Genomic DNA, 26,783 nt, shown 5'->3' with positions numbered 1-26,783 from the left:
CCGGCTAACAGCATTTTAAAATGGATTAAGTAGTGATCCGTCCAATTTTGAGGGACGAAGTTTAATATCTCCACCTCTGTCTCATTTGCGAACAGGTGGTCGAGTATATGCCCTCCCTGATGGTTCGGGGAGGTAACCAACTGTTGAGGATTGAAGTTGGTACAGGTATATTTCAAATCTCTCAACTGGTTACTCATGCTTGCATTCTCCCACAGGTTAAAATCGCTCAGGATGATCATTTTAGAGTGTGTTAGGGATAAGTTGGTGATGGTATCCAAGAGGGGCTGATACATGGTGGTACTCCCTGGGGGGCGGTAACAGATCAATCCTGTATAGAGACTGCCTTTAACTTCCTGAAGCGAAAATCCCATCAGTTCAATCCCGTCTATCTCATCCACCTGCAAAAGAGTGAAATTAAGTTCTTCTCTAAATATCACTCCCACCCCTCCCCCTTTACCCTCTTTCCTAGGGTTGTGTAAAATTTTAAATCCACCAGAACAGGCGAGACCTATCTCTACAACGGACTCCGCTCTAATCCAGGTTTCGGTTAGAAACAGAGCATCAAGCTTCATATCGTCGATCAGCAAAGCAATTTCCGTGTGGTGTTTTACTAATGACCTGCTGTTAATCAGCCCGCAGTTTAGGCTGCTAGATGTTTTAGTACACCTTTTTCCCACTGCTGGTCTAAGGTAGGCAGCATCAAAATCAGCAGCAGTATCTGCCCTGCTACCTATATCTAAAAGCTGTTTTCTTGAGTAAATGCGGCGTACCTCGCTAACTACACAGGCAGCGCGTATCGCACCGAGCACGACCGGAGCACGGACGGGCGCAGACGTGTTTGCCTCTGGCGCAGCTCTGGCGCGCCATCGGCGCGCCCGCTGCGCGCGCGCTCTGAGCGCTTGCATTGGCCTGATTAAATAGGCAGCCGTTGTGTACCAAACACTAGTGTGCTCACCAATATGGCACCCAATTGTGTCACAACTGCCCCCAAGATGGCGCTCAATAAGGTCGAGGAAGGAGAAGCCCCGCTCAAACAGCAGGTGAGTAGTTCGATTTAAGTGCGGGTATGCGGAGTGAGGTGCTGGGTCATTTAAAACATAAAGAAACAAACAGTAAAAGACCTTTATCGATCGATAGCAGCAACAGTTTCCAGCCCCTGGCTGCCTGTGATAACCCCCGTGTCCTTTCAGCTCTGCAAGTAACGCGTTATATCAGTTTGTAGCTGCGCGCTGGCATTGGCCTGATTAAATAGGCAGCCGTCGTGTACCAAACACTAGTGCGCTCACCAATATGGTGCCCAATTGTGTCACATCTGCCCCCAAGATGGCGCTCAATAAGGTCGAGGAAGGGGAAGTCCCGCTCAAACAGCAGGTGAGTAGTTCGATTTAAGTGCGGGTATGCGGAGGGAGGTGCTGGGTCATTTAAAACATAAAGAAACAAACAGTAAAAGACCTTAGTCGATCGATAGCAGCAACAGTTTCCAGCCCCTGGTTGCCTGTGATAACGCCCCGTGTCCTTTCAGCTCTGCAAGTAACGCGTAATATCAGTTTGTAGCTGCGCACTTGCATTGGCCTGATTAAATAGGCAGCCGTCGTGTACCAAACACTAGTGCGCTCACCAATATGGCGCCCAATTGTGTCACAACTGCCCCCAAGATGGCGCTCAATAAGGTCGAGGGAGGAGAAGCCCCGCTCAAACAGCAGGTGAGTAGTTTGATTTAAGTGCAGGTATGCGGAGGGAGGTGCTGGGTCGTTTAAAACATAAAGAAACAAACAGGAAAAGACCTTAGTCGATCGATAGCAGCAACAGTTTCCAGCCCCTGGTTGCTTGTGATAACCCCCGTGTCCTTTCAGCTCTGCAAGTAACGCGTTATATCGGTTTGACCTTCTGTTAGGACGATCTTCCAGCACCCTGATGTAAGATCAAAGGTACTGGACAGGCCCTAACCTGACAACCAGCTCATCAACCTGGGGGATGGGCTGAGCATCTGTCCTAGAACTAAATTTAGCCCTATGTAATCCACACAGACCCTCAGTTCAGGTGTGGTGCCTGGTGGAGCTGCTTTTAGTAACAGAACCACAAGACTGGACATGGGGGTATTGAAATATTCCTTCATCCACAACTCAAGCATTTTGAACAACCTGTTCAACTTATTCTTAAAAAGGAGGTTGTCCCCTGTGTCCACATCATGGGCACACAGGTGAGTAGTCCCAATGATAAGGGAGAACAAAGAAGAGTCCTGTCCCAACACTTGGAGGTAGTCTCTCTGTTGTTCAAGAATTTGAGTGGTGTAAAGGATTACTCCATCCACATACCCATCCTGTTGCGCTGCGGTGCAGCCTGCGATGCCCCCGTGGCACCTCCTTCTTCTCGGGCTCTTCACAGTTCTGCACGACTACTCACTGTTTCAGCATCGCGGTTACACTCTGCAATGCTTATGTCTAATCAGGCATGCCACAAGACCACGTAGCAGCCCATTAATTCTCATTAATACACAGTAGGAAGCTGGAGCTGCGGCTTCCAGTACTTCTATGGGGCATATTTTCACTCACCTTTTGTTTTGCACATTTCACTGCGGCTTCCAGTATATCCTCCTGGTGACATCTTGTTACTTCTGCCCATGAGTCGTCAGTCCTGGTGCCCAGAGGGCCTTGGGAAGTTTCTTTGTTTTACACTTTCCCAGATAGTGACCTTTGCTATTCCTCACGTTTCCTTTTCCCTATCCAAGATGGCAACTGTTTATTTCCTTTTACATCACTTTCTGTTACATCACGTCCTGCCTATCGGTATTGAAGGGACTGTATCCTTCAGTGCCTTGTGTTGCAACACTCCTTGCTCCTGCTGGTGTTTCCCCGTTCCTGTTGGTGACCTTTGCTCCTGCTTGGTGTATTTTTGCTTACTGTTGGTGCACTTTTGTTTTCGGTTGGCGCTTCCTGTTCCAGCTTGGATTCCTTTAACCTTCCATTTCCTTCCATTCTCCACTCCTTGCTGGCGTTTGCTCTTATTTGTGGGTTCTTTCCTTCCTTTTGTTCCTGGAATCTCCTCCTTCAACAGAGGTGTTTCCCTACAGGGTTTTTTCCTCTTGGGACACCTTTTGGAAGCACTGTCTGCTCTGGCTTTTCATTGTCGGCAGCACGGTGGCTGCCAGAAAGAGTCGCCCTTACCTCGGGCAGACCAGAACCCTCATGAACCGATGTTGAGAACCTCTAACACACCAGAACTGGTAAGAACATTACAAGTTGTGACAGACTGCAACACCCAAAAACCCATTTTGATCCTGATGCAAATAATCTTCCTCAAGCATCACCTGCTGAAGGATCAGTAGAAGCAACACAGACCTTAGTGCAGATTGTTCAACAGCAAGCCATAGAAATACAACAGTTAAGTGAAAAAAATGAACCTTTGCACCAAGTGTTGGCTGCTAAGACATCTGATGTACCAGCAGTCTCTACCACCACTCCAAGCTATTCCGGAGATCCGAATAAGTTGAAAGAATTTCTGGATTACTTAACAGTATTTATTGCCTTCCATCCAACCCAATTTGCACTGAACAGAACTAAGGTTGGGTATCTGATTAGCACCTTGTCTGGTCCTGCGTTGGCATGGGCAAATCCCTTGGTAGCCTCGGAAGATCCTCGGTTGTCAAATTACATGTCCTTTCCTCCTGCCTTTAAACAAGCGTTTCGAAGACCCATCTTGGAGACCTCAGCAGAAGAAGCCCTTTGTGACATTCAATTGGGGAATCAGGATGTCCTGCAATACATCACGCACATTAGACAACTAGCCGCAGAGACCACTTGGGTGGAATGAACATTAGTCACTCTTTTTTGCAGAGTTCTACAAGAAGACATTTAAGACGAATTGGTGCATTCACCTCACGTAGAAACTACGACTGAACTAATGGATTTATCGTTGTCAGTTGAACATCGTCTCAATAAACATCGATTGGAAAGGCGAATATCATGTGTCCATCAACATACAGGAACAACACGACCCAGTACTCGTACAACAGATGCTCCGGTACCAGAAAAACTACCTTTGATAGGAGAAGAACTAATGTAAATAACTCTGACCAGAGGACCACTGTCTGAGGCCGAACAAGAATACAGCAGAAAACAAGGACTGGGCCTATATTGTGGAGCTTCTGGTCATATGATTCGCAATTGCCCTACCTGTCCATCGAGGTAGTCAGAAATTACCAGATCCCATACTCTGTAAGAAGGGAGAGGACGGGATGATCTGGAATACCATCAATCTGCACTTCAAAAGAAACCTCAAATTCTCTTTTTCCCCTACCTATATTTCTACGGTTATCTGATGGTACAAAAGAAAGTGTACCGGCACTGTTAGATTGTGGTGCCATCAGAATGTATTTGGATGAAAGATGGTCTACAGAGAGACGGAAAGAAGACTAAAGATCTACAGCCATGTATAGACTTCACAGGTCTGAACAAGATCACTATAAAAGACCACTATCCCTTATGCTTGATTAAGGATATCCTGGAGTCTGTTAGATGGGCACAATTATTTACCAAATTAGACTTTCGAGTCAAAGAAGGAAGTGAGTGGAAGACCGTATTTAGAACACCCTTTGGCCATTTCGAATATCAAGTTATGCCCTTTGGACTAATCAATGCTCCTTCCATCCTTGAAAGATTCATGGATAACGTGTTCTCGGATCTCTTAAATCAGATTGTTGTAATATATTTAGATTACATTCTGGTTTATTCAGCTTCTCCTGAGTTGCATTATACACACATCACTCAAGCCATGGAAAGAATACGTCAAAACAGTCTTTTCTGTAAGCCTGAGAAGTGTGAGTTCTACAAATCTGAAGTGGAATATTTGGGTTACCGGATCAACAAGAGAGGGATTGCCATGGTTCCACAAGAAGTAAAAGCTACTTACAATTGCCTTCCCCTTCAACAATCAAATAAACCCAATGTTTCTTAGGCTTAACAAACTTCTATCACCAATTTATCAATAATTTTGGTCACCGTACAAGTAATATCTCCCAAACCTTAAAGAAGGAAAATCTCCACCAAGGATTGAAATGGACCGAAGCTGCTGAAAGAGCTTTTTAGTCATTGAAACAGGCATTGACACAAGCTTCCATTTTACATCATACAGATACAACAAGGAAGTTCATTGTAGAAACAGAAGCTTCAGACAGAGCAATAGGTGCTGTGCTCCTCCAACAACAAGAAGACGATGGGCAGGAACCTCCTGTTTTTTACTGGTCACACGTTCTGTCAGATTTCCGAGAGAAACTACTCTTTTCGAGCGAGCGAGTGAGAGCATTTAGCCATGAAGTTGGCTTGTCGTGAATGGGGACAGTTCCTAATGGGTAACAAGGAAACATTCAAAATCAGAACAGATCATAGGAATCTACAATGTCATCATCATCAATAAAACTTTATTCGGTTTTTGTCAAACCATAAAAACCACAGATAAAAAACACGATACAACATGTGCCTTTGATACATGCATTCCAGAAGAAAGCAGCTTAGCATACTTAAGGTTCTTGAGGACACATCTGGACCATCCAGTTCTAGGGCCAGATGTATCAAGGGTTTTACCGTTTGCAAACAGGCCGATTTGCAGAATCGGCCCATTTGCGAACGGTAAAAAGTCTTTTGGGATGTATCAACCCAAAAGGCATTCGCAAAATAAGTAATCGCAATTTTAGCGGTTACCTATTTTGCGAATGCAGTTAGGGATTTGCGGTTCCCTAAATGCAATGCAAGAAGCATTCTCAGAATTCAACTTTGCTTTGATATGGCTCAGTTCCATCATTGGTGACCAAGAGTAAATAATTGACTACATGCTTTTTACTAGCCTCCACGGATTCCCTACGCTCCAAAAAAGAATTTAAAAATTCTCTCTTTAATTGGGGTTTCGTAACGGAGATAATAACATAACGGTTAGTAAAACAGTCATGCCTCTCTACGAGCGCCAACTGGGTCTTAACATAACCAAGCCACGGAATTTTATGTACATGGTCACACTTTAAGCAGTCTTCGATTATTGCTCGATTTAGTCCAATGTCTTCGCAACATTCAGTGTCAAAATAGTTGTCAGGCATGGTGGGCTTACTTTTTTAGCCAATACGATTTTACCATTACTTATATACCAGTGTGTCAGAACAGTCTGGCCGGCGCCTTATCCCCTTGTTATCCAGAAGGTCCAACACTCCCACAACAAAACATAATCAAGCCACAACAAATCATTGCACGGTTCAATCATTCCTAGACAGAGTTCAATCAGTGTATACCTCCCTAAACCAAAACGAATGGAAGAAGCTGAACGACCAGATTAAGCAACAAGATAGATACTAATACTATGGTAGAGCATTATTCCTCCCAACACAAAAACTACAACTTGAAGCTTAACAGATGTGTCATGATTCTCCTGTTGCTGGTCTTTGTGGTTTCAAAAATACTCTAGAATTATTACTTCGCTCTTTTTGATGGCCATAAATAAGAAAAGATACTGAGATCTATGTATCCTCTTGTCCTGTCTGTGCCCAAGCCAAAACACCTCACACTAAACCTGTGGGGTTACTTCAGCCCCTACCTGTTCCACCAGCACCATAGCATACCGTGTCCACTGATTTCATTTCCTCTCTACGTCCTTCTGCAGGTAACCAAGTCATTATGGTGACAGTAGACTCTTTGTCCAAAATGGCACATTTCACTGTTTTTAGGAAGCTAGCTATAGCAAAAGAACTTGGAAAAATCTTCATACTGGAGAATTAATTACTGCCTTCATGGTCTTCTACACTTTTGCAAATCCCTTCATATTGAAATAGCCTTATCATCAGGGTTTTATCCCCAGAATAATGTTCAAACCAAACGTTTAAATCAGGGGTAGAACGTTACCTTTGTTGCTTTTGCAACTCCACCCAAAGTGACTGGTCCTCATATCTACCCTTAGCAGAATATTCCTATGCCAACACTGTCCATAGTGCCTCCAAGACTACCCCATTGCTATGCCTGTATGGTTACCATCCTAGGACCTTTAAATCAGTTTTACAAGACACTACAGTTCAGTTCCAGAAGCAGCCTCTTTTATCTGGCATCTCTGAGTGGTCAGATAAAAAGTACACATTATTCTTCAGGAAGCCAAAAAGAAAATGAAAGACCCCACTGACGTCCTTCAACCTCCGTCTCCATTATATCATGTTAATTGTAAAGTTTGGCTTTCCTCAACATTTTTACCTCACCACTAGTAAATTCAAGCCATGCTTTTATGGAACCTTTAAAATCACTCAAGTGGTGAACGCCAGTGTCTTTTCGTCTACAACTACCACGTTCTCGAAAAATACACCTTGTTTTCCATACTTCACAATTCAAACCCTATTTTATAGATCCGTAGAAGAAGGTTTTTTCTCGACCTCCTCCTGTTGTGGTTAATAATGTTACTGAATATGAGGTCCAGGAAATCTGTGATTCCCGGGTCTTTAGGAACCGCCTGCAGTTCCGAATTTATTGGAAAGGTTACCTTCCCAGTGATAGGTCTTGGGAGGATGCTAACTCAGTGCACTCTACTGTTCTTGTCCACAGATTTTTTGGGGGCTTTTTCCCAACAAACCTAGGGCTTCGGGAGGGGGACCTACTGTTACGCTGCAGGCCATGGCTGAGCCTGTGGCGCTGCCTGCTTCATCATCGTGGGCCGCGGTGCAGCCAGCAATGATGAAGCGGGCAGTACCACGGGCTGAGCAATGGCCTGCGGCGCAACACATCCTTCTCCCTGGAGTCCAAGAGGTAAAGGAGAGTTTCATTCTCCTCTTTCTCTTCTCCACCCGTCACCAATAGCATGGTGAGCTCAGATCGCTCAAAATGTGGTGTGAGACTATTTACATGCAGCACCCTATCAACGAGGTATGTGGTATCACCCTTTCTTTCAATCACCTTATAAGGTCCATTCCAGCAATCCTGGAGGGCCTTGGGCTCTACCGGCTCCATCACCCACACTTCCTGAACATGTTTATACTCCACAGTGGTAAACCTTTTTTTCTTACTACTCCTTCATGACTTCTTTGCTGACTTCAAGGTTACTGGAAGCTTGCTCACATAACCTAGGCATCTGACTTCTGAAGGCTAGCATACTGCTAACTACATCATGGGCTATTTTTCTGGGAGCTTGCTTCCACCCCGCTTTCACCAGACTCAGAAGTCCTCTGACTAGGTGCCAGTTCAACTGCTTGAAGGGGCTGAAACCCACATCTCTCTGTGGCACCTCTCTATAAGCAAGCAACAGGCATGGTAAAAGGATATCCCACGTTTCCCTCACGGCCTCTGGCCGGCCTGGAATCATGCCTTTCAGGGTCTGGTTGAACCTCTCAACCAGCACATTGGTTTGTGGATGGCAAAGGTTGGAAAACTTGTAAGTAAACTCACACTACTTCCACTTTGGTTGCATAAAAGCAGACATGAAGTTTGTGCCCCTGTCAGACACAATTTCCTCGAAGAAACCCACAGGATTGCCTCTGGATACCTAGCGGCATGATTCACCAGAACCAGGATAAACCTGTTGTCTGAAGCATCTGGGGATCCATAGGTCCTACAATGTTGATACCCACCCGCTACAAGGGTGTGCCAACGAAAAGCAATGAGTTAAGGGGGGCTTAAAGTCTCTGCCCTATCTTCCCAATGGCCTGGCAGGTCACACAAGTCCTACAGAATCCGTCTGAGGAATTATTGATCCTATGCCAATAGAAGTGGGTGACATGACAAACCTTGCAAGGGTCTTGTCTTGATCAAGGAGTCATTCCAGGGAAGTTTGTGAGCCAACTCCATTAGGAGGCTCTGTAGCATTAGGGGACCACCAGGGCCCTTGCTGTCCCATGCACAGGAACCTTAGGCTCACTGTAAAGGAGGTTGTCTTCCCAGTAAATGTGGTGACTACCAGAGGCATCACCTGCTGCTTGGGGTTCAGCCTGTTGACTCATATCCACAAGGGTTGGGCACTCACTTTGTGTCCTGCGAGAAATGTGCATGCGCCGGCGCATGAGCAGTATTTACAAGGATTACCGATATGGCGAGGAGGAGGGCAGCCTGAGGACGTCGCAGGACAGAGGTATGTGGTTCTAAATGTACTTTTAATTAATGTTTACTTACTTGTTAATAGTGGGGGTGGAGGCAGGGGCTGGCCAACTCCGCTCCGCTGCGGAGTGTGCGGAAATTTGCCTTCTCCGCATTCTCCACGGAATGCAGAGAAGGCAAATCTCAGCACAATCCGCTGGCGGAGCGGAGGTCTCCGCCCGTGGTTAGTCTTTCCCAGGCATTTTGCCTTTTGCCTCTTGTTTTGCTGATTTGTTTTTTGGCCTTACGATTCTGAGAACTTTACCACTGCTAACCAGTGCTAAAGTGCATATGCTTCTCCCCAAAACATGATGATATTGGTATATACCTGATTGGCATATTTGATGTACTGGTAAGTCCCTTGTAAAGTGGTATCCCATATACCCAAGACCTGTACTTCAAATGCTAATGGTGGGCCAGTGGTCCTAACTGGGCCACCCACATAAGTAGCCCTTCAAAGCTGTCTCAGGCCTGTCACTGCAGTGCCTCTGTGTGCAGTTTACTGCCACTTCAACTTGGCATTTAAAACTATTTCCAAGCCTTAAGCTCCCCTCTTATTACATATGTCACCCCTAAGGTAGGCCCTAAGTAACTCTAAGGGTCGGGTGCCATGTAAGTAAAAGGTAGGACATGTGTATGCTTAATCTTTACATGTCTTGGTAGTGACAAACACAAAAATTATATTTACACTACTGTGAGACCTACCCTCTCATAGGCTAGCATTGGGGATTCATTTATACACTTTTAAGCAGTAATTCCTGATCAGAGAGGAGTATCTTTTTCATATCTTTGGAATGGTAATGATAAATCCTCCTTACTGGTGAAGTTGGATTCAACATTACTGTTTGAAAAAGCCACTTTTAGAAAGTGGATGTTTCTCTGAACTTACTGCTCTGTGGATACACATATATGATGCAATGAGAGTAAAACAACTAACATAGCCCATAAATTGGTCCTGTATTCAGCTGCTGAGGAGTGACTCACTAAGACTGAGTAGATTCTCACACTGGTGCAAACTACTATACAAAAGGAGAGATCCATCATGCATAATAGAAAGAGTATGGTGAATTCCCCAATACCAAGAAAAATGTCAATGCATTCCCACTTGACCTATATATTTTCAAATTGGCTCTTAGTGCCTAACGTCGCGGCTACCAACTAATGCCATGAGCAAAGTGTTTTTTATGAAATTATTATATTTTTATTGTAATTTATATCAGTTTTTCAACCATATTATTCAAGCTCATTTGTTTTATCCATACAAAAATCAATACAAAATATACAATTGTATCTAAAAATAACTTACATATATATATTGTGATCAAGGCAGGCGAAACACGTAATTTGGACTTGATGTTGCAATAAAAGTATCTTTTATACCATCTCTACTGGAGTCTGTGCCCGTGTGTTGCGCCGTCGCGGGCAAACCTTGGGATATTGTTTATATATATATATATATATATATATATTCACTGAAAAAACCATAGGTTTCAGGGGCGTTATAGTTAGCTGGACATTTCCCTCATACAAAACCCTAGAAATTCCCCTGTTATAGTTAGTTCAGCTAACTATACAATTATACAACCTCCAGCCCCCTGGTGCATACTGGAGGTTCCTGGTGGGCTAGTTGGCCCCCAGGGACCCCCAGTATTGAAGGGGAATTTGTTCCCCCTCTGCAAACGCGCCAGGGGGCGCGTTTGCAGAGTGGTGTAAGGAGGGGGCGTGGCCTCCGGCTCGATCCTTTTTATTCCCCCTCTGTTTTTTAGAAGGGGGGCTGTGTAGCCCCCCTTCTTTTTCTTTTTTTTTGGCCCTGGGGACCCCGTCCCCCAGGGCCTGCCCCCAATTTTATTTATTTTTTTAAACCGGGAAGGGGGCCGCGTGGCCCCCCTCCCCAGGCCATAATTTGCCCCAGGGACCCCATCCCCCGGGGCATGGCCCTTTTAAAAAAAATATTTTTTTTTATGGAGGGGGGGCTGCATAGCCCCCCTCCTGTGCCACCAATGACCCCGGGGACCCCATTACCCGGGGCCATTTTTTTAAAAAAAAAGTAAAAAAATGTTGGGGAGGGGGGCCGCATTACCCGCCTCCCGGGCCACTTATGGCCCCGGGGTCCCCATCCCCCGGGGCCTGACCACCGTTGGGGGCTGTGGGGGTGTCCCCAATCCCCCCACGGCCCCGCCGGCTCTCCGCGTCCTGCGGGAGCCAGCATTGCTTATCCACATGGGGAGCAGCTAACATGCTGCTCCCCATGTAGAAAAGCAATCATCTTTGGTATTTGGAAGAGAGAGCAGGTTTCCTGCTCTCTCTTCCAAATACCAAAGCAGTTTGCTATGGCAGGGCGGGAGGCGCAAGGCACCCACCCTGCCATAGCAAACAGCAGTGTCCCAGGGGTGGGCACCCCGGGACACTGCAGGAGCCGGCCCTGGGGGGTGGCGGTCCCCAGGGCCATCATTGGCTCCGTGGGGGGCCGCGCAGACCCCCACTTTAGTTAAAGCCCCGGGGGTGGTGGTCCGTAACGGACCCCCTATTTTACATATTCAGTGGGAGGTGGCGGTCCCCGGGGCATGTGGGGGGGCACGAGCCCCCCCCCAGGGTTTTTTTTTTTTTAAAAGCCTAGAGAGGTGGTGGTCCCCGGGGCTGTGGGCGGGCCATGAGCCCCCCGCACACATTAACATAAGCCCCGGGGCAAAACCATATTGCCCCGGGACTTGGCCCCCCGGGGGCTAAATCTAAACGAAGCACGGGAGCAAGCGCTTCAATTTTTTTTTCGTTAGCGGGATGCGCATCCTGCGATTTAAAAAAAAAAATATATTTTTTGGGGCCTTGGGGGTCCTTGTGGGACCCCCTGAGCAGGCATAGGGGGTCAGGGTGTTTCTACCCTGCCCCCTTCTTGCGTTTTGCGTCTTTGTTTTTGTGCTTTCTTGTGCCTCAGTTCTACCGAGGCACAAGATGGCTGCCACACTTCCTGATTCAGAGTGTTGGCAGCCAATTAGCATTCAGCTCGTGCAACCGAGGGTTCGGGGAGAGTGCGTGGAGGATCCTCGGATCCTCCGCGGCCATAGATATCACTAACTTTTTTACCTTAATTTTCTCAGGAACTACTGAACAGATTCACACCATTTATGCAAAAGGCACGAGTCTGAACTGAGGACTACCTCTTTGCCAAATTTGGTGTCCTTCCGTTCAGCAGTTCGGGCTGTAGCTGCGACAACAGATCCTATGGGAAATTGCATGGGGAAAATGCGTTTTGGGACCCCCCTTTTTTCTCGGCCCCCGCTTGACGAATCAACGCGAAACTTTCAGGGTAGGAGCGGAGCGGAGCTGGCCAAAAGTTTGGAAAATTTTGCGAAGCTTCGTCAATCGGCGCCAAAGATATTCCCAATAGAATGTTGCGGATTACCTATGGAACATAGGTCCTAACTATAACTATCTACTGGCGACCGCCAGTAGATATTATATAACAAAAGCACAATATGTCATACGATAAGCAATGTTTTCAGAATTTTCATATAGTGCCCCATATGTACATTCACTCTCCACGATATACCTCATTTAAACACATACCCATTCACACTACATTTTAGCATTCTGCTTCTTATGGTTACCGCCACTTTTTGCTTGATGTTTCACTGTTTTTGTCTAGTCTGACTGGGATCCTGCTAATCAGGACCTCAGTCTAACTGCTTTCTCCTTTAAATTGTTACACATGTACTTTGGAACACTCCAGATTGTATACTGGGGTACCCTTATCAGTCCCTAGTATATGGTACACATGTACCCAGGGCATAGGTACCCCAGAGGCCTCCCATGGACTCAAGCATGTATTATGCCACCCATGAGAGGCCATGCAAAATGGAACTACAGGTCTGATACTGCAACCTGTGCATGCTGGTGCTTGCACCCCTTACTTTAGATATAGGTTCACTATATCTATAGGTCACTACGCTTAAAACTTGTAAGTCACCCCTATAGCAGGCCATATCAATCCTGAAAGTAGGGTGCTGGGATTTTAGTGGAAGGGTGCCCCTGCATGAGCAGAGCCTCTCTGCAGCCTTCAGAGACCATTCTCCCAGGTTGTCTGTGACTCAGCCGGACATAGAGGTAGAGGTGCATTATAACCTTGCGGTAAATGCTATCTCGAAAACAGCTGCATAGAAACATCCGTGTTTGGTATCAAACACCTTGGAATCATAACTCCACACCGGTAACCGGTGAGGGAGGTATGATTCCACCCTTCTGAAGTGAGCTTCGTGGGGTCACAGGTCTACCTGGTGCCAGCCTTCTAGACCCAGTTAGCACAAAATGGATGCTGCCGACCAGAGACACATTTTTGCCCTCCTGCAGCTGAGCCAAGCTGGAACAGAGGAAGGCAGCACAATAGGCATCCTGTCATAGGGAGGTGTGACCACCTCCAAGACAGGATTTAGTGTATTGGGGCTGGGTGGGTGCACTCTGAGATTGCCTGAAAGTCTGCACTTGGGGAACATTTGGTGTCCATGTGCATAGTCAAGCTCACACCAGTTCTGGGAGCCATTGGCTCCTGCCCTGGTACGAAACTGGACAAAGGACATGGGTGTAACCACCCCTTTGTCCTGACCCTCCACTAGGAGGGTCCCCTGAATCTGTCCAATCCCTTCCAGTGGGTACAAAAGGGCTTACCGGGCTGTAAGACTTTAGATTTTACGTGGACAAGATTCTACAAGAAGAAACCACTGACATTCGACCGTCTGGACACTCTGGAATTCACTGGACTTCGACTGGGGCCAACTCTGCCTCCCTTCCCTTCCAAATCTTTGTCTGTGCCCTTGCTCCCTACAGGCACTGTGAAGGACCTGTGGTGCAGTAAGGACAACGGAAGAATCTCCCTTGGAGTGAAAGAGTCACTCCCCTGCGTTTGCAGGCACCTTAACGCAATTGACCAGTCTGCTGCTCCTGAGCTCCTGCCTACTCCAAAGATTTCAGCAACACAGGAGGTAGGTTTTTGAAGGTCCCTGAGGTCGATCTGCCCTCTCAGCAAGTTTGAGGCCAGTATCCCTTGTGGGGACTGCATAACCCAAACCCCTGTGCACCACAGCCATTTGCAGTTGCATATGCTTGTTGGTGATTCCCGAGCTTGTGCATTGGAATCCATGTAGTCCTGACACTGAGCAGTTTTTGCACCAAAGAACTCCGGCCTCCTCTCACCGAGTGCTCCCTCGCAACTCCTGCTCAGTCGGCCTGTGGGTCCCCCTGAGGGCCATCTTGATTTCTGTTGGGCTTTCCTGGTTGCTCCGGACGTGCCCTGACTCCCCATTGCTTGGTGAGTCCCTGGACCTTGCTGGTCCACACCGTAACCTGCTTGACCTTCCTGCATGGGTTGCTTTTGCCAAGGCTCATTGGTGCTCCAGCCAGACACCGACCCCTCAGCACTCGACATCCTTCGTGGGACAGCTCACCTCTGACTCCTGGTTGTCGTCGACGTTTCCTGGTCCTTGTGGCTGCAGAGTCAAGCATGTCTTCTTCGCACCTGAAGCACCCGACATCGGTCGGCATTCGTCTACCAAGCCCCTGGTCACTCTGAAGTAACCCAGAGTCTCTCCCCTCTGCTTTCAGGTTCCTTCCTTCCAGAATCCAGGCTTGGATTCCACCGGACCCTTTTCACCTTCACGGCAGCAGTACTTTTTCACAGCCCTCCATTGAGAATGACAGCAGTTTCCGACACCACTCCAGACCTATGCACCCGGCTCCTCTGGGATAGGTAACTCGGGTACTACCATATCCACAGGTGGGGTGGCTCTCCAACTTGTCAAGTTCCAAAGGGTTTGCTCGAAGTCCTCCTAGAAGGGTCCTTAAACTTTAAAATTGCAACCGTGACTTCCCCATAGAATTGTACGAGCCCACGATCATGTTAGCACACTGCACCTGTTCTCCGTGGGGTCCCTATCTACTCACCTTGCGTGGTTCTTTGACTCAAGTTGTGATTGTTATACCACTATTTTAGTATATGGTATATGGTTTGGTCTCCACCTGGAGCCCACTGTGTTCTATTGATCTCGTATTGTGTGCTTTGTGTTCTATCCTCGTGTAGAAGATACACAAGAGTATTATATTAATAAATACATATTTCTATACAACTACTGTGTGATTCTACTTTCATTTAGTCAATATAGGAGGTGATATTTTGGTAAAGCAAGCTGCTTTACATGCCTTCAAGATTAAGCCTGAAGGCTGCTCTCCACAGCTACCACTAGGATAGCTTTCTAAAGTGTATTTGACCTCATACATCATAAGGGTCATTTGGACTGGTGCAAGGAGCCCACTTTAATTAGTGGACAGCATATAGCAGGCCAACTTCTCACACCCTCCTGGAGCTAATTGGAGTCTCCACTTATGGTGTACATTCTGTTGTCCTGAGGAAGGTGGTTTTGTAGCGTTATTACCACCGAAAAGGACGTCGACTGCATGTGGAAAAACCCAGCTCACAACAAAAACAATATTCCTGGAGTTAGATGTATGTGTGACAAATCTCTGATTCTGTTATTGGTCAGCTGCACCATCCCTCCATTCTTTGGTTTTTTGTATTGGGGGCTCTTGGTAGCTTCATACAGTTTACTTGGGCTCTTCTCTGAGTATAGGACTTTATGATTCCTGCTATTTTAAATACAGTCAATTTAACATTGGAAAGGTTTACTATTCTATCTGGAAGAACATACATCATTGTTTTCTTCTCCGATCTTTTATTAGATGTACAGCACTTTGGCATAATCCACTGCATTCTCATGTGACATATTCACTTAGCAATGGACAAATATCCTATCACAAAAGTGTTGGTTTCAACTTTTGCAAAATTGCAGTCAAAATATTCAGTTCTGGGTCCTTTCTTTTCAAATTTGTCTAAATGGTTAGCTTCTTTAAGAGAGATTGTTAAAGGACTTTAGACTATTGCCCAATCCCATGATGGAATTACTTAAATCTAATAAACGTAAAGAGGTAATCATCCTATTCGATTATTTATTAATGAATAAACAACCAAATCATCTGCAGGTACTTGCAGATAAATGGACTAGGAAGTTAGAGACAGTGATTACTCTGGAAGAAGTTGTTAGAATAAGTATTTCCAGTTACAACATTCACCTAAGAGGCTTTATATTTAGGGCGATCTTGCGAATTCAGCATACTTTTACTGCATTTACATAGAAGCAGATATGGCACCTATCTTTGCCACGTGTGATGCAATTAGACCATGTTGAGATTAAGCAGGCAGAAACATTAGTCGTATCTTTGGGTCCTCAGTTATTGTTACTCCGACAATGGTGATGCAGAATTAAATAGGGTACGTTCCACTAGAAAATACAGGTATAGTTTTTCTTTAAAATATAAAGGCCCACCTGTGTCTTGCAAAGGCTTGGCTAGAGGCAGATCCTCGTAACATCTCTTATTTGCGGTCACAATTTTTGGATAAGGAAATGTCGATCATTAATAATAATCCAAAAAGTAGACAACTAAAACTGGTTAGGTAACCTGTATGTACCTGGGTACAATCACCTTTATAGTTGCAAGTCGAGGTTTCGGGCCTTCTTATTGTTTTCTGTTACAAATCCATACCTGGTTCTAAAGAAACAGTAACTTTGCTGTACTTTGATTTAATTGATAGCTCGTAATTGTTTGAATAAGAGGATACATTTCATAAATGTGTTGCCATGTTTCTGTGCAATGAAGCTATTTATATATAATCTTACGTAGTAGATTCTTTCTTGAGGCACAATCTTTACAGATTCCTCATTCAAGCACAATTGTTATCGGGTAATTTACTATCGATATTCTCATTGCTTTGTAGCTACTTTCAGTCAATGGAATTTGTTATCCATATGTATTATTGTAATCTGCACTTTATTTTAGGCTGTGTGAATTATGGTATTGTATTTTAGACATACATTAAACAGATGTGATCTGTTATTTCTTTCTGGATTCGTTCAACGAACTGTTCCTGTGGTGAATCACATTGTAAAACTACTCCTGAAACATTCATTTAGACAAACTTACACCTAACTCCATAATTATAGAGACACCTGCGCACCCTGTAATTGTGTCAGAATAAGCATATAATGACTGGGACGGCATAATTAACAGCTGTGGAAGATAAAGCGCATACAGTCTTCTTGATGGGTCAGGTTCTAGTGCAGGTCACATCACAGATACCTTCAGGGTGATGGTGTAATGGAAACATCCGCACACAAACACTTGACCCTGTGTTAAAACGTTCAGTGGTACGTGCTAGATCATGGGCACGTCCACAATCCTGCACTTCTGCGTCACCTGACCAGCAATGACCTTCATTTTGGAAGCACCAAAACACTGCTAACATTAACCTGAAGCAGATATTGAAATGCCATCTTGGTTCAGATTTTAGTACGGTATTGAAATGTGTACTGATGCGGTATCCTTTGTTAAGATATCAAATACAATGATGCCTTAAACTGCTTAAACCTCAAACGAATTACTGTAATAATATATACATGATTTTTCCAGTATATGCTCTTAATTACTCAACAATTTGAACTGATCAGCCTGTTTTGAGATGAATGAATTCAACCTTATTATTACTATTGGCCTGGTAGGACTCCCCTGACTTCTACTGAAGTACACAATGAAGTTCGAGTTCCTGTGCATTGTGAACAAAAAGTGCCTTCAATCCCCAGTTTAGCCCAATATCCTGCAACCATACCATGAAATCTTAGATCCAGCCACCCAGACTCACCATAAAGCCATCATTTAACAAAATCAAACAACGGGCAAGTGCATCAAATTACAAAGTTCCCATTTGTGGGCACACCCAACATCAACTTGAAAGATCACCAATATTTTTATTTATTAAGAGGAGCATAATCTACACTTTTTAGGCAAGTGTGTTGGGCAAAATATCCAGGAGTGAGGTACATCATTCAACGAGAGGCCTGGATATTCCTAAAAGTCTAGAGTAATTTATAGAACTATCTGGCTACTCTGCCATAAACCTCAAGCCAGGAATGGGACCCTACACATACAACCCAGTGACAACACATCTCCAAACAGATAATTAGAGGCTACCCATCATGAACGACATGGGCCATATTACATAAACTTGCCTGAGGGCACATTTGCCTGTATGCTGCCAGGGCATTTTAGTGTTACAGTTGGGGCTACAGCTGCTTTCACAGCCACGCCTATAATACAAATTCAGCCAGTACACTTATTGCAACGGCACAATGCTAAGGGGTCATTCCTTCATCAGCATGCCACGAAGGAAGTACTTAACCTCTGGACCCAAGCCATATTATGAAAGTGAGTGCAGAGGCAAAGAAAAAGTCAGGTCGGACCACTTACTGTATGCCATGGAGCCCGCCCACCCCGAAGGTTGTTATGTTGTGTAATGTTTTGTTATGTTATCATAGGTCTCGTGGCACAAACAGAGAAAAAAGAGAGTGAACTAGATAAACAAGGATCAGCAATGATATGCCTGCTCAAATAGCCATCTTCCTGAACTCTATGAAATTATCTTCAAATTACAGATGATCCAGTAAGGAATACCATAGCACTGGGGGCCTGGATGGAGAAAATGAATCCTCCCAAATATTTCTTTGCATAATTGGGAATCATTAGATTGTTTAAGTTAGATGATGCCTTTAAGAGTTGGGTCGCTGCATATTTCCTGATTCTCCTACTTACAAAGCAGGGTGCCATACCATAAAGGGCTTTAAAACGGATGCAGCTAGTCTTAAATTGGATTCTGTGCCTTATAGGCAACCAATAAAGCTGCCTCGAAATAAGTGTCACATGTTTAGTGCACAGTAGTTTGTAGTTCAAACGCCTGGGCCTGCTCGAACATAAACCGTAAGGGATCAAGGAGGAAATATCTACATATTTTAAAGAACTCATCGGGTATGCCATTGGGGCCTGAGGTTTTGCCAGATTGGAGCTGTGACAGCACCTCCCTCAGCTCTGGGCATATGATCTCCCTGACTAGGGAGTCCTGGTCTTGTACCCACACAGGATGTATGTGCAAATCTCTCACGAAATCCGTAAGGGCCTCAGGATCTCCTTTGGGTGGTCGGTCATATAGTGACGCATAGTAAGTAGTGAAATATTGAGCAATAGCCTTCTCCCCTGTTTGCCTAACAACAGTCCCGTCAGTTATGTTTACAATTGGATTGCAGTGTGCACTGTTGCTACAGAGCTAATGTAAAGTCTTACTGATCTTGTCCCTCCTGATAGATGCGGCTTTGTGTAGCAAGCAAGGCACAGTTTGGCCTCATTCATGAGTATTTGATGAAGTATTTCTTGCTGATGGAGGGCACCAGGTGCAAGGATAGGGGAGCTGGATTCCGCATAGGCCGCCTCCAGCTCAAATATGTGAGTCTCCAGTCAGTAATTTCCTGTCTGAGCTTTTTGTGCCTGCTTGTGATATAAGCAATCATTTTGCCCCGGAGGGTGGACCTTAGGGCCTCCTAGAAGGTCGATGGGACTCTACTGTACCTGTATTAATGTAAAAGTATCTCCGAGCTGCACTGTGAATGTGTGTTCTGGCCCCGGCATCTTGAAGCCACAAGGAATTTAGACACCAGCCCAGTTTTGCATGTCGTGCCGTGGCCCTAGATGGATCCGCATCTCCATGGGAGAGTGGTCTGAAAGACTGTGAGCATGGATATTAGTGTCTTGCACTCTCTGGGACTCTGATGCAGAGATGAGGAAGTAGTTCAGGCAGAAAAAGACTTTATGGACTCTAGAGTAGAATGTATAGCCACGTTCCCATGGATGTAAATCTCGCCACGTGTCCACTAGGCCCATTGCCATGATAAGTTGGGCAAGGGATGGAGCAGCCGCTCCTGCCCTATCCACAGTCCGCCACCCCTTTGAAGTCTCCCCCTAGCAGCCTGCTTGTCACTAAGGCCTCCAGAATGTGTAAGAATTTTGTTGGTGAGTGGTGAGTGGTGAAGAAGTGTATATGCTGGCCAATGCCATGGGATGCCCATGGAGAAGGCCTGTTAACACACATGATTGACCCTGATTGCTGTGCGATATCCTGTCCACTATCAGAGGCAAACATTTGATGTATCAATATGGTCGTTCCCCAGGATCCCAAAACAAAGTCCGCGAGGAACACCTGCATAAACCACAGATGGAAAGGATGGGACATTTTGTGCCCACTAGGTGGGTTTCTTGCAACAAAAGCACGTCAGGCATTTAAGGTTTAGCTCATCTCAGGATCTCACAGTGTTTTTGTTGGGACACAAAATCTTTTTAACATTACAGGTCAAGAGGTAAATTGGACCAGTATCTGCTTGGTCAGTTTGCCCTGCCATCTGGAATGTTAAACTATTGGTGAATGTCTAGAGGGAAGGGCAATCTGAGGTCAATATTGGACCTACCCATATGTGTCAGTGCCTGGCTTATATAGAAGAAAACCAATAAAGGAAAACCACAACCCACCTCTGAACTTCCTCCCTAAGCATTTTGAATGTGAAGAACCTGTTGAGGAATAAATTAGGAACTGCCGCCAACCGGGCAACTACACAATGTTCCTCTTTTACATCCCCATATTAAACCCAATTATCCAAATATATGAAAAATAAACCAGGAAGACAAAGGGTCCACATGGTCAGCCGTTTATTCCATCGGCTTTAATGTTAGGATTGAGGCGCCAGTGTAGGTCCATCTGTGACAAGGTCAACAGAGGATCTAAGTTACTCACATGGGCCTGGCTTTGATCCATGAATCTCGAGCGGCAGGTTCAGGATCATCCACCAGTTTAGTTGCAGAGTGGCACCTTCTTCGCATACAACAGGAGTGACGTGGCAACCGTCCCCTCTCTCGTCCAGCCCCGCTGTGTCAGAACCCGCAGGCGATGAGGGTACCGACCGATGGGAGAGAGGCCTCTCCTCTAGTCACAACGAGGTCTTTATAGGAATATCAAAGAAAAACATTTTGTTCTGATTAATCACTGTCAATTGTGCCGGAAAAAGCTGCATATACTGAATCTGGAGCTCTAGTAGTTTCTATATAAATAACAGAGAGTGAGTAGTAGTGGAAAGAAATCGCAACTCATATTCAAAGTATACAATACTGTGGGCATATAGTAATCACTAAGTACATATGATACATTTTTCAATGGAATGGTGCTTTAAAGGTAATCCCACACCATACTACCAAAGGTGTGTGTACACGTTGGACCTAAGGCCCAATGTGCCAATATAGCAGAAAGGAATACCACAGCACTCCATACAAAGTGTTAGAGAAACAAATAAGATCCAAACAGTAAGGATTTGTCCTAGAAGAAGTTTTCTTTAATGTAGAATAGCGTCATACGAGTATTTCTTATTAAATTCTTCTTCCACAAGTCATTTCCATCCAGTTTTCAATACATTGATAACAGCTGACATGTGTTTCATCACACATTGTCTTTTCTTCAAGGCTTATATTTTTTTAAGTTTGTTGGTTTTGGGAAAGAAAAGTGAGTAAATAGTGTTCCATTTCAAAGAGGCACTTCCAGTAACAGCCTAACACGGCTCAAGTTGCCAATCAATGTAAACCTCCAACTCGTCCTCTTAAAGGGAGAAAAATGGTGTTCTATGGTAAGTAATACATCCTCACATACGGGTCCAAAGACGACTCCCTAGTAACCAGACAAAAAAGTAAAGGGAGACGACCCAAATTTTAGTCGGGAATGTGGTCGTAAGTGTAGTAGGCTTGTGCATAGTGCGTTGGAGAGATTTATGAAGTGCAAGGATGAGAGATGTTGTGCACAATAGTCAAGAATGAAGTGCAAAGTTGAGAAAAGAATCACTCCCACACCAGTGCCATTCCATGCCCAAACAATATATTGGAGCGTCTAACCTTAAATGTTTTTAAAGTTGTTGATTTTGGGAAAGAAAAACAAACAAATAGTGCTCTATGTTGAAGAGGAGCCTCTGGTCACGGCCTAACGCTGCTCAAGTTGCCATTCGCTGGTTTGGTAAACAGGAAAAAAGCTGCTCTAATAAGCATGATTTAAAAACAAGTAACTTAGGCCCCATGACACCAGTATAACTTTCCCCATATACTGTACATGTCACTCACATGTAAACCTCCACCTCATCCACTTAAGGTGAGAAAAATAGTGTTCTATGGTAAGTAATACGTCCTCACGTACAAGTCCAAATACGGCTCCCAAGTAACCTGAACGGTGTGAAGATAAAGAAAGAGCACATTAATGTGTGTAAATAGCATCCCAAAAAGGGATACCACATGTAAAAAAATCACTGAGGCTGAATGCATGTGAGCCAAAGATCTATTCTTGCTGCCAAGTATATACAGATAACAAATGTAAAACTCTTGGCAGGCAAGAGTGATATATGTCAACCATGAGCCCATGTCTAGGATTTAGTGGATAGACTCAATAAGTACGCCCCAGATGCATATTAAAAAAGAGGGGGATTTTTTTATATGTAAAGAACAACAAGTGCAAAGTCACCCTAAACTAGAGGTGCTTAGTCGCTGGGGCTAAAAAAGTATGTTTGTCATTCTGCACAAGCAAATTCTTACCAGACAAAAAAGTAAAGGAAGACTTCCCAAATGTATGTCGGTAGTGTGGTCATAATATCAGCCGCCGTGCTGTCACATTTATGAAGTAATTTTGCACAGACCCTAGCTGTTTGGCATGTAATGTGCAGTGCAACTCCCAATAGTCTAAAATTCGGAATCAACATTGGTATCTACTTAAATTAGATTCAACAGTGACTAAACACATCCCTACAAAACCTTGGATCATATACAGTAGGGGGACCACTCTGAGGAACATATTATGTCCCAGTTACTTACCACCCAAGAGACACTAACAAGGTACATCCTGGCTCCCCGACAAACTGAAAAGATTTTATAAATGCACGCATTGTAATGTCTGCCAATTCACCTTGAACAAACTGACTTGGTTCCAATAAAATACTCCAACTATACATCACATAAAATAATCCATGAACTGCAATACGAGATTTCTTCTTAACTGCATTATATGGTGCTGAGACTGAATATTGTGTTGGAAATGTTGAGTTACACAAATATCGAGTTGGAAATATTGTCATTCAGAAATATCAACAGCAAGAATATCATGGTTAAGAATATTGAATTTAGGGTAAGAAATATCATTTTTTTAAATATAGAAGTCATTAATATTGTTTGCATAAATATAGATGGTTAAAATATCGATTTTTTAATTAGTGTTATATATTTTAGTTTATATTTTAAATGTATATGATGTATTTTTTTTGTATAAGTATTGTTTATGTTTTTTAATATATGTGTTGCATTTTTTAGTTCCATAGTGGGTTGTGGGTTTATAGGGAAATAGGGTGGGAAGTAATTTAATTATAATAAATTAATGTTTATTTTTTATTTATTTAATTTAGATTTTCTAGTGTTAATTGTGGGAAGTAATTTATTTGTAATTAATTATTAATTGGTTGTTAATTAATATCAATTAATTGATTGAAAATTAATTATGGGGATTGTGTTATTAAATTTAGGTTTGGGTTGTGGGGTTTATGTGGTAAAGGGTAGGAAGTAAGTTATGCTTAATTAATTAATAATTATTTGTTAACTTATATTAACTAATTATTTGATAATTATGGTAATTGTGGGGTTTATGGGGTAAAGGGTGGGAAGTAATTTATATTTAATTAATGAATAATTCATTGTTTAGTAATTAATTATTTAAAAATTGAATATGGATTTTGTGTAAATAATTTTAGGTGTAGGTTGTGAGGTTTATAGGGGTAAAGGGTGGGAAGTAATTTCTTTTTTAATAATTAAAAATTCGTTGATCATTAATATTAAATATTTAATATATATTTAATTTGGGTTTTGGTTTACATGTTTTTGTGTGTGGGTTTTATTGTTATAGGGTTACAGTGTTGGGAGTAAATTAATTTTACTTACTTTAAAATTAGTTGTTAAATACCATTAGATTTTTAATTGAAAAGAAGTTAATTGTGTAATACATTTTTTATGGTTTAATTTCAACTGTGGGTTGTGGGGATTATAGGGGTAAAGTGTGGGAAGTTACATAATTGTTATGAGTGTTTTTTTAATTAATAATTTTTCTTTAATTGGTAATTAATTATGTTAGTTGAGGAAGTACATTTTTAATTAATTTAGATGTGTGTTGTTAATTGTGTGGTGTTATAGGGTAGGAAATAAAAAAAAAGTAAGTTTATGTAATAATGAATGTTTTTGTTCATAAATAATTTTTATTTAAAAATATTTATTTGTTTGGAAATTGTTTTTTATTTTCTTTAATATAATATTTGTAGGTATTTGTTATATGTATTTAACATTATGATATATATATATCTTTTTTAATATTGAATATATTTCTATTTGAATTTTAAACCATATTTATACATTTTTTTATTTATTTTGCTTTTTAAATATTTTTATTGTCATAAACATTTAGTTTGTTTAATTTTGAACAGACTAGAGTGAGAATATTAATTGTTACCCCTCTGAAATACAACACTTTCCCTGTTGTTACACTCACTGGAGTGGGAAGAGTAATTTTTACCTTTCCGCTATCCAACACTTTCCCTACTTTTACCATTATTGGAGTGGGAATAGCACATTTTATCCTGCCACTATCCAACCATTTCCCTACTGTTGTACTCACTGAAATTGGAAATAGTAATAACCCCTCTGCAATCCAACACTTTCTCTACTGTTGCACTCACTGGAGTAGGAATAGTAATTTTTACCCCTCCACTATCTAACACTTTCCCTTACGGTTGCACTCACTGGAGTGGGATTAGTCATTTTTACCCCTCCGATATCAAACACTTTTCTACTTTTACAATTATTGGAGTGGGAATAGTAAATTTTATACCGCCACTATCCAACACTTTCCCTACTGTTGTACTCACTGGAATGAGACTGATCATTTTCTACCCTTGACTATCCAACACTATCCCTACTGTTGCACTCACTGGAGTGAGAATAGCAATTTTTACACCTCCTCTATCCAACTCTTTCCCTACTGTTGCGCTCACTGGAGTGGAAAATTTGAGTTTGAAGATTTTTAAATAGTTTAATGTTATAATTTATGATAGAATGTTTTTTTTAATTAGATTACAAACACACACACATATATATGAACCGCATTATATGCCAGTGTGGCCTCATATATGTAGAAACCACGATCCGACCACTGAAAGAACGAATCCAAGAACACATCAGGGCCAAAAAAACAACAATTCCAACTATCCATTTGCCATACGCTACAATACAGCACACCCCACCTTGGAAATAACGAATATCAAGTTTCAAGGTATAGCACAAGCTACCATCAACCAAAGGGGGGCAGGGGGCCAGAGTTCTAGCCATGAAAGGGATGGAAGCAAAATGGATTCTGAACATATGTGAAGTAGAAAGGGGTCTGAATATTGACAGTGAATTACCCATATTCTTAACAGAAAAATTGTTCTAACATTCATTATTCTCCATAGTATCACAATGCTTTTTCACTTGTTCCATTGTATGTAATTTGTGGCTATATGTCTACTGTATGATACGTGCATTAGGTATTAAGCATGAGAACTTATGGATATCATCATCTCTCTTCCTACACAGCAGTTTAGTTTTTTACTTATCACCATTTAGCAATTCATGCATATCGTTATTTTCTCCTCTGCAATGTAATGTTGGCTACTATGGGGCCGATTCAGATTCCGGCCGCAAAACGAACCGACCGACACGGACCCGGACCGAATACCGACCGACACGGACCAGCGCCGTACGACCCGTGTAGTACGATGCAACGCGAGTGAATTACAACCGACACGTACGGAATACAATCCGTACGACCGAGCCGGAGGGAAAATAGTGATCCGGCTGGAAAACCGACGTGATTTTCACCGACCGACACAAACCCGGAATCAACCCGATCGACCCGTACCCGCGATGTACGATTAGCGCAGTACGATGCAATGCGTGTAAAACCAGACCGACTCGCACAGAGACCAAGCCGCATGACCGACACGCACAGACAACCCGGCACACAAGCAATAGAGACCGCCGCGAACGACGCCTACCAAACACAGAAGACAGGCAGCGTGAACGAGGCGGAGAAGCCCGCACGAGACAACAGCAGCGTCTGTTTCCGTCACATGAACGTCTCCTACATGCCTACAAAACACAAAGGAAAAAACACAAAAAAAGGACCAAACTAGCAATGACTAAGCCAATAAATACCCGACACAAATTAATTGGACAAAGACACACCCACAACTATAAATATATAAAGGACTACAATCACTACTATCATCCCTTGCAAACAGGAGACACAGCCAGCAGCAAACACCAGTACACAGCAATCACAGACACACTCACAACTCACCCATCACACAATTCACACACCATGAGCACCTCATACAAAAGCACACACACATACATACAGCAAAACCAACACCAAACCAACATCACTTGCACCCTCACACACACATCCCTCACCACCACCACCCATCTCCATGCCCCCAAGAAGAATCCAAAGTTCACAGATAGTGAGTTAGAAGTGCTGGTAGACGAGATCATCAGAGTAGAGCCACATTTGTTTGGTACATTGGTTCAAAGGACCCCCATCTCACAGAAAACAAAGATGTGGGCGAGGATTGTGGAGGAGGTAAACGCACAAGCACCAACGTTGCACACAAAGGACGATAT

Source organism: Triturus cristatus, chromosome 8 (genome assembly GCF_964204655.1).
Source record: "Triturus cristatus chromosome 8, aTriCri1.1, whole genome shotgun sequence".
NCBI classification, from domain to species: domain Eukaryota; kingdom Metazoa; phylum Chordata; class Amphibia; order Caudata; family Salamandridae; genus Triturus; species Triturus cristatus.
This window is presented reverse-complemented; position numbering follows the sequence as displayed.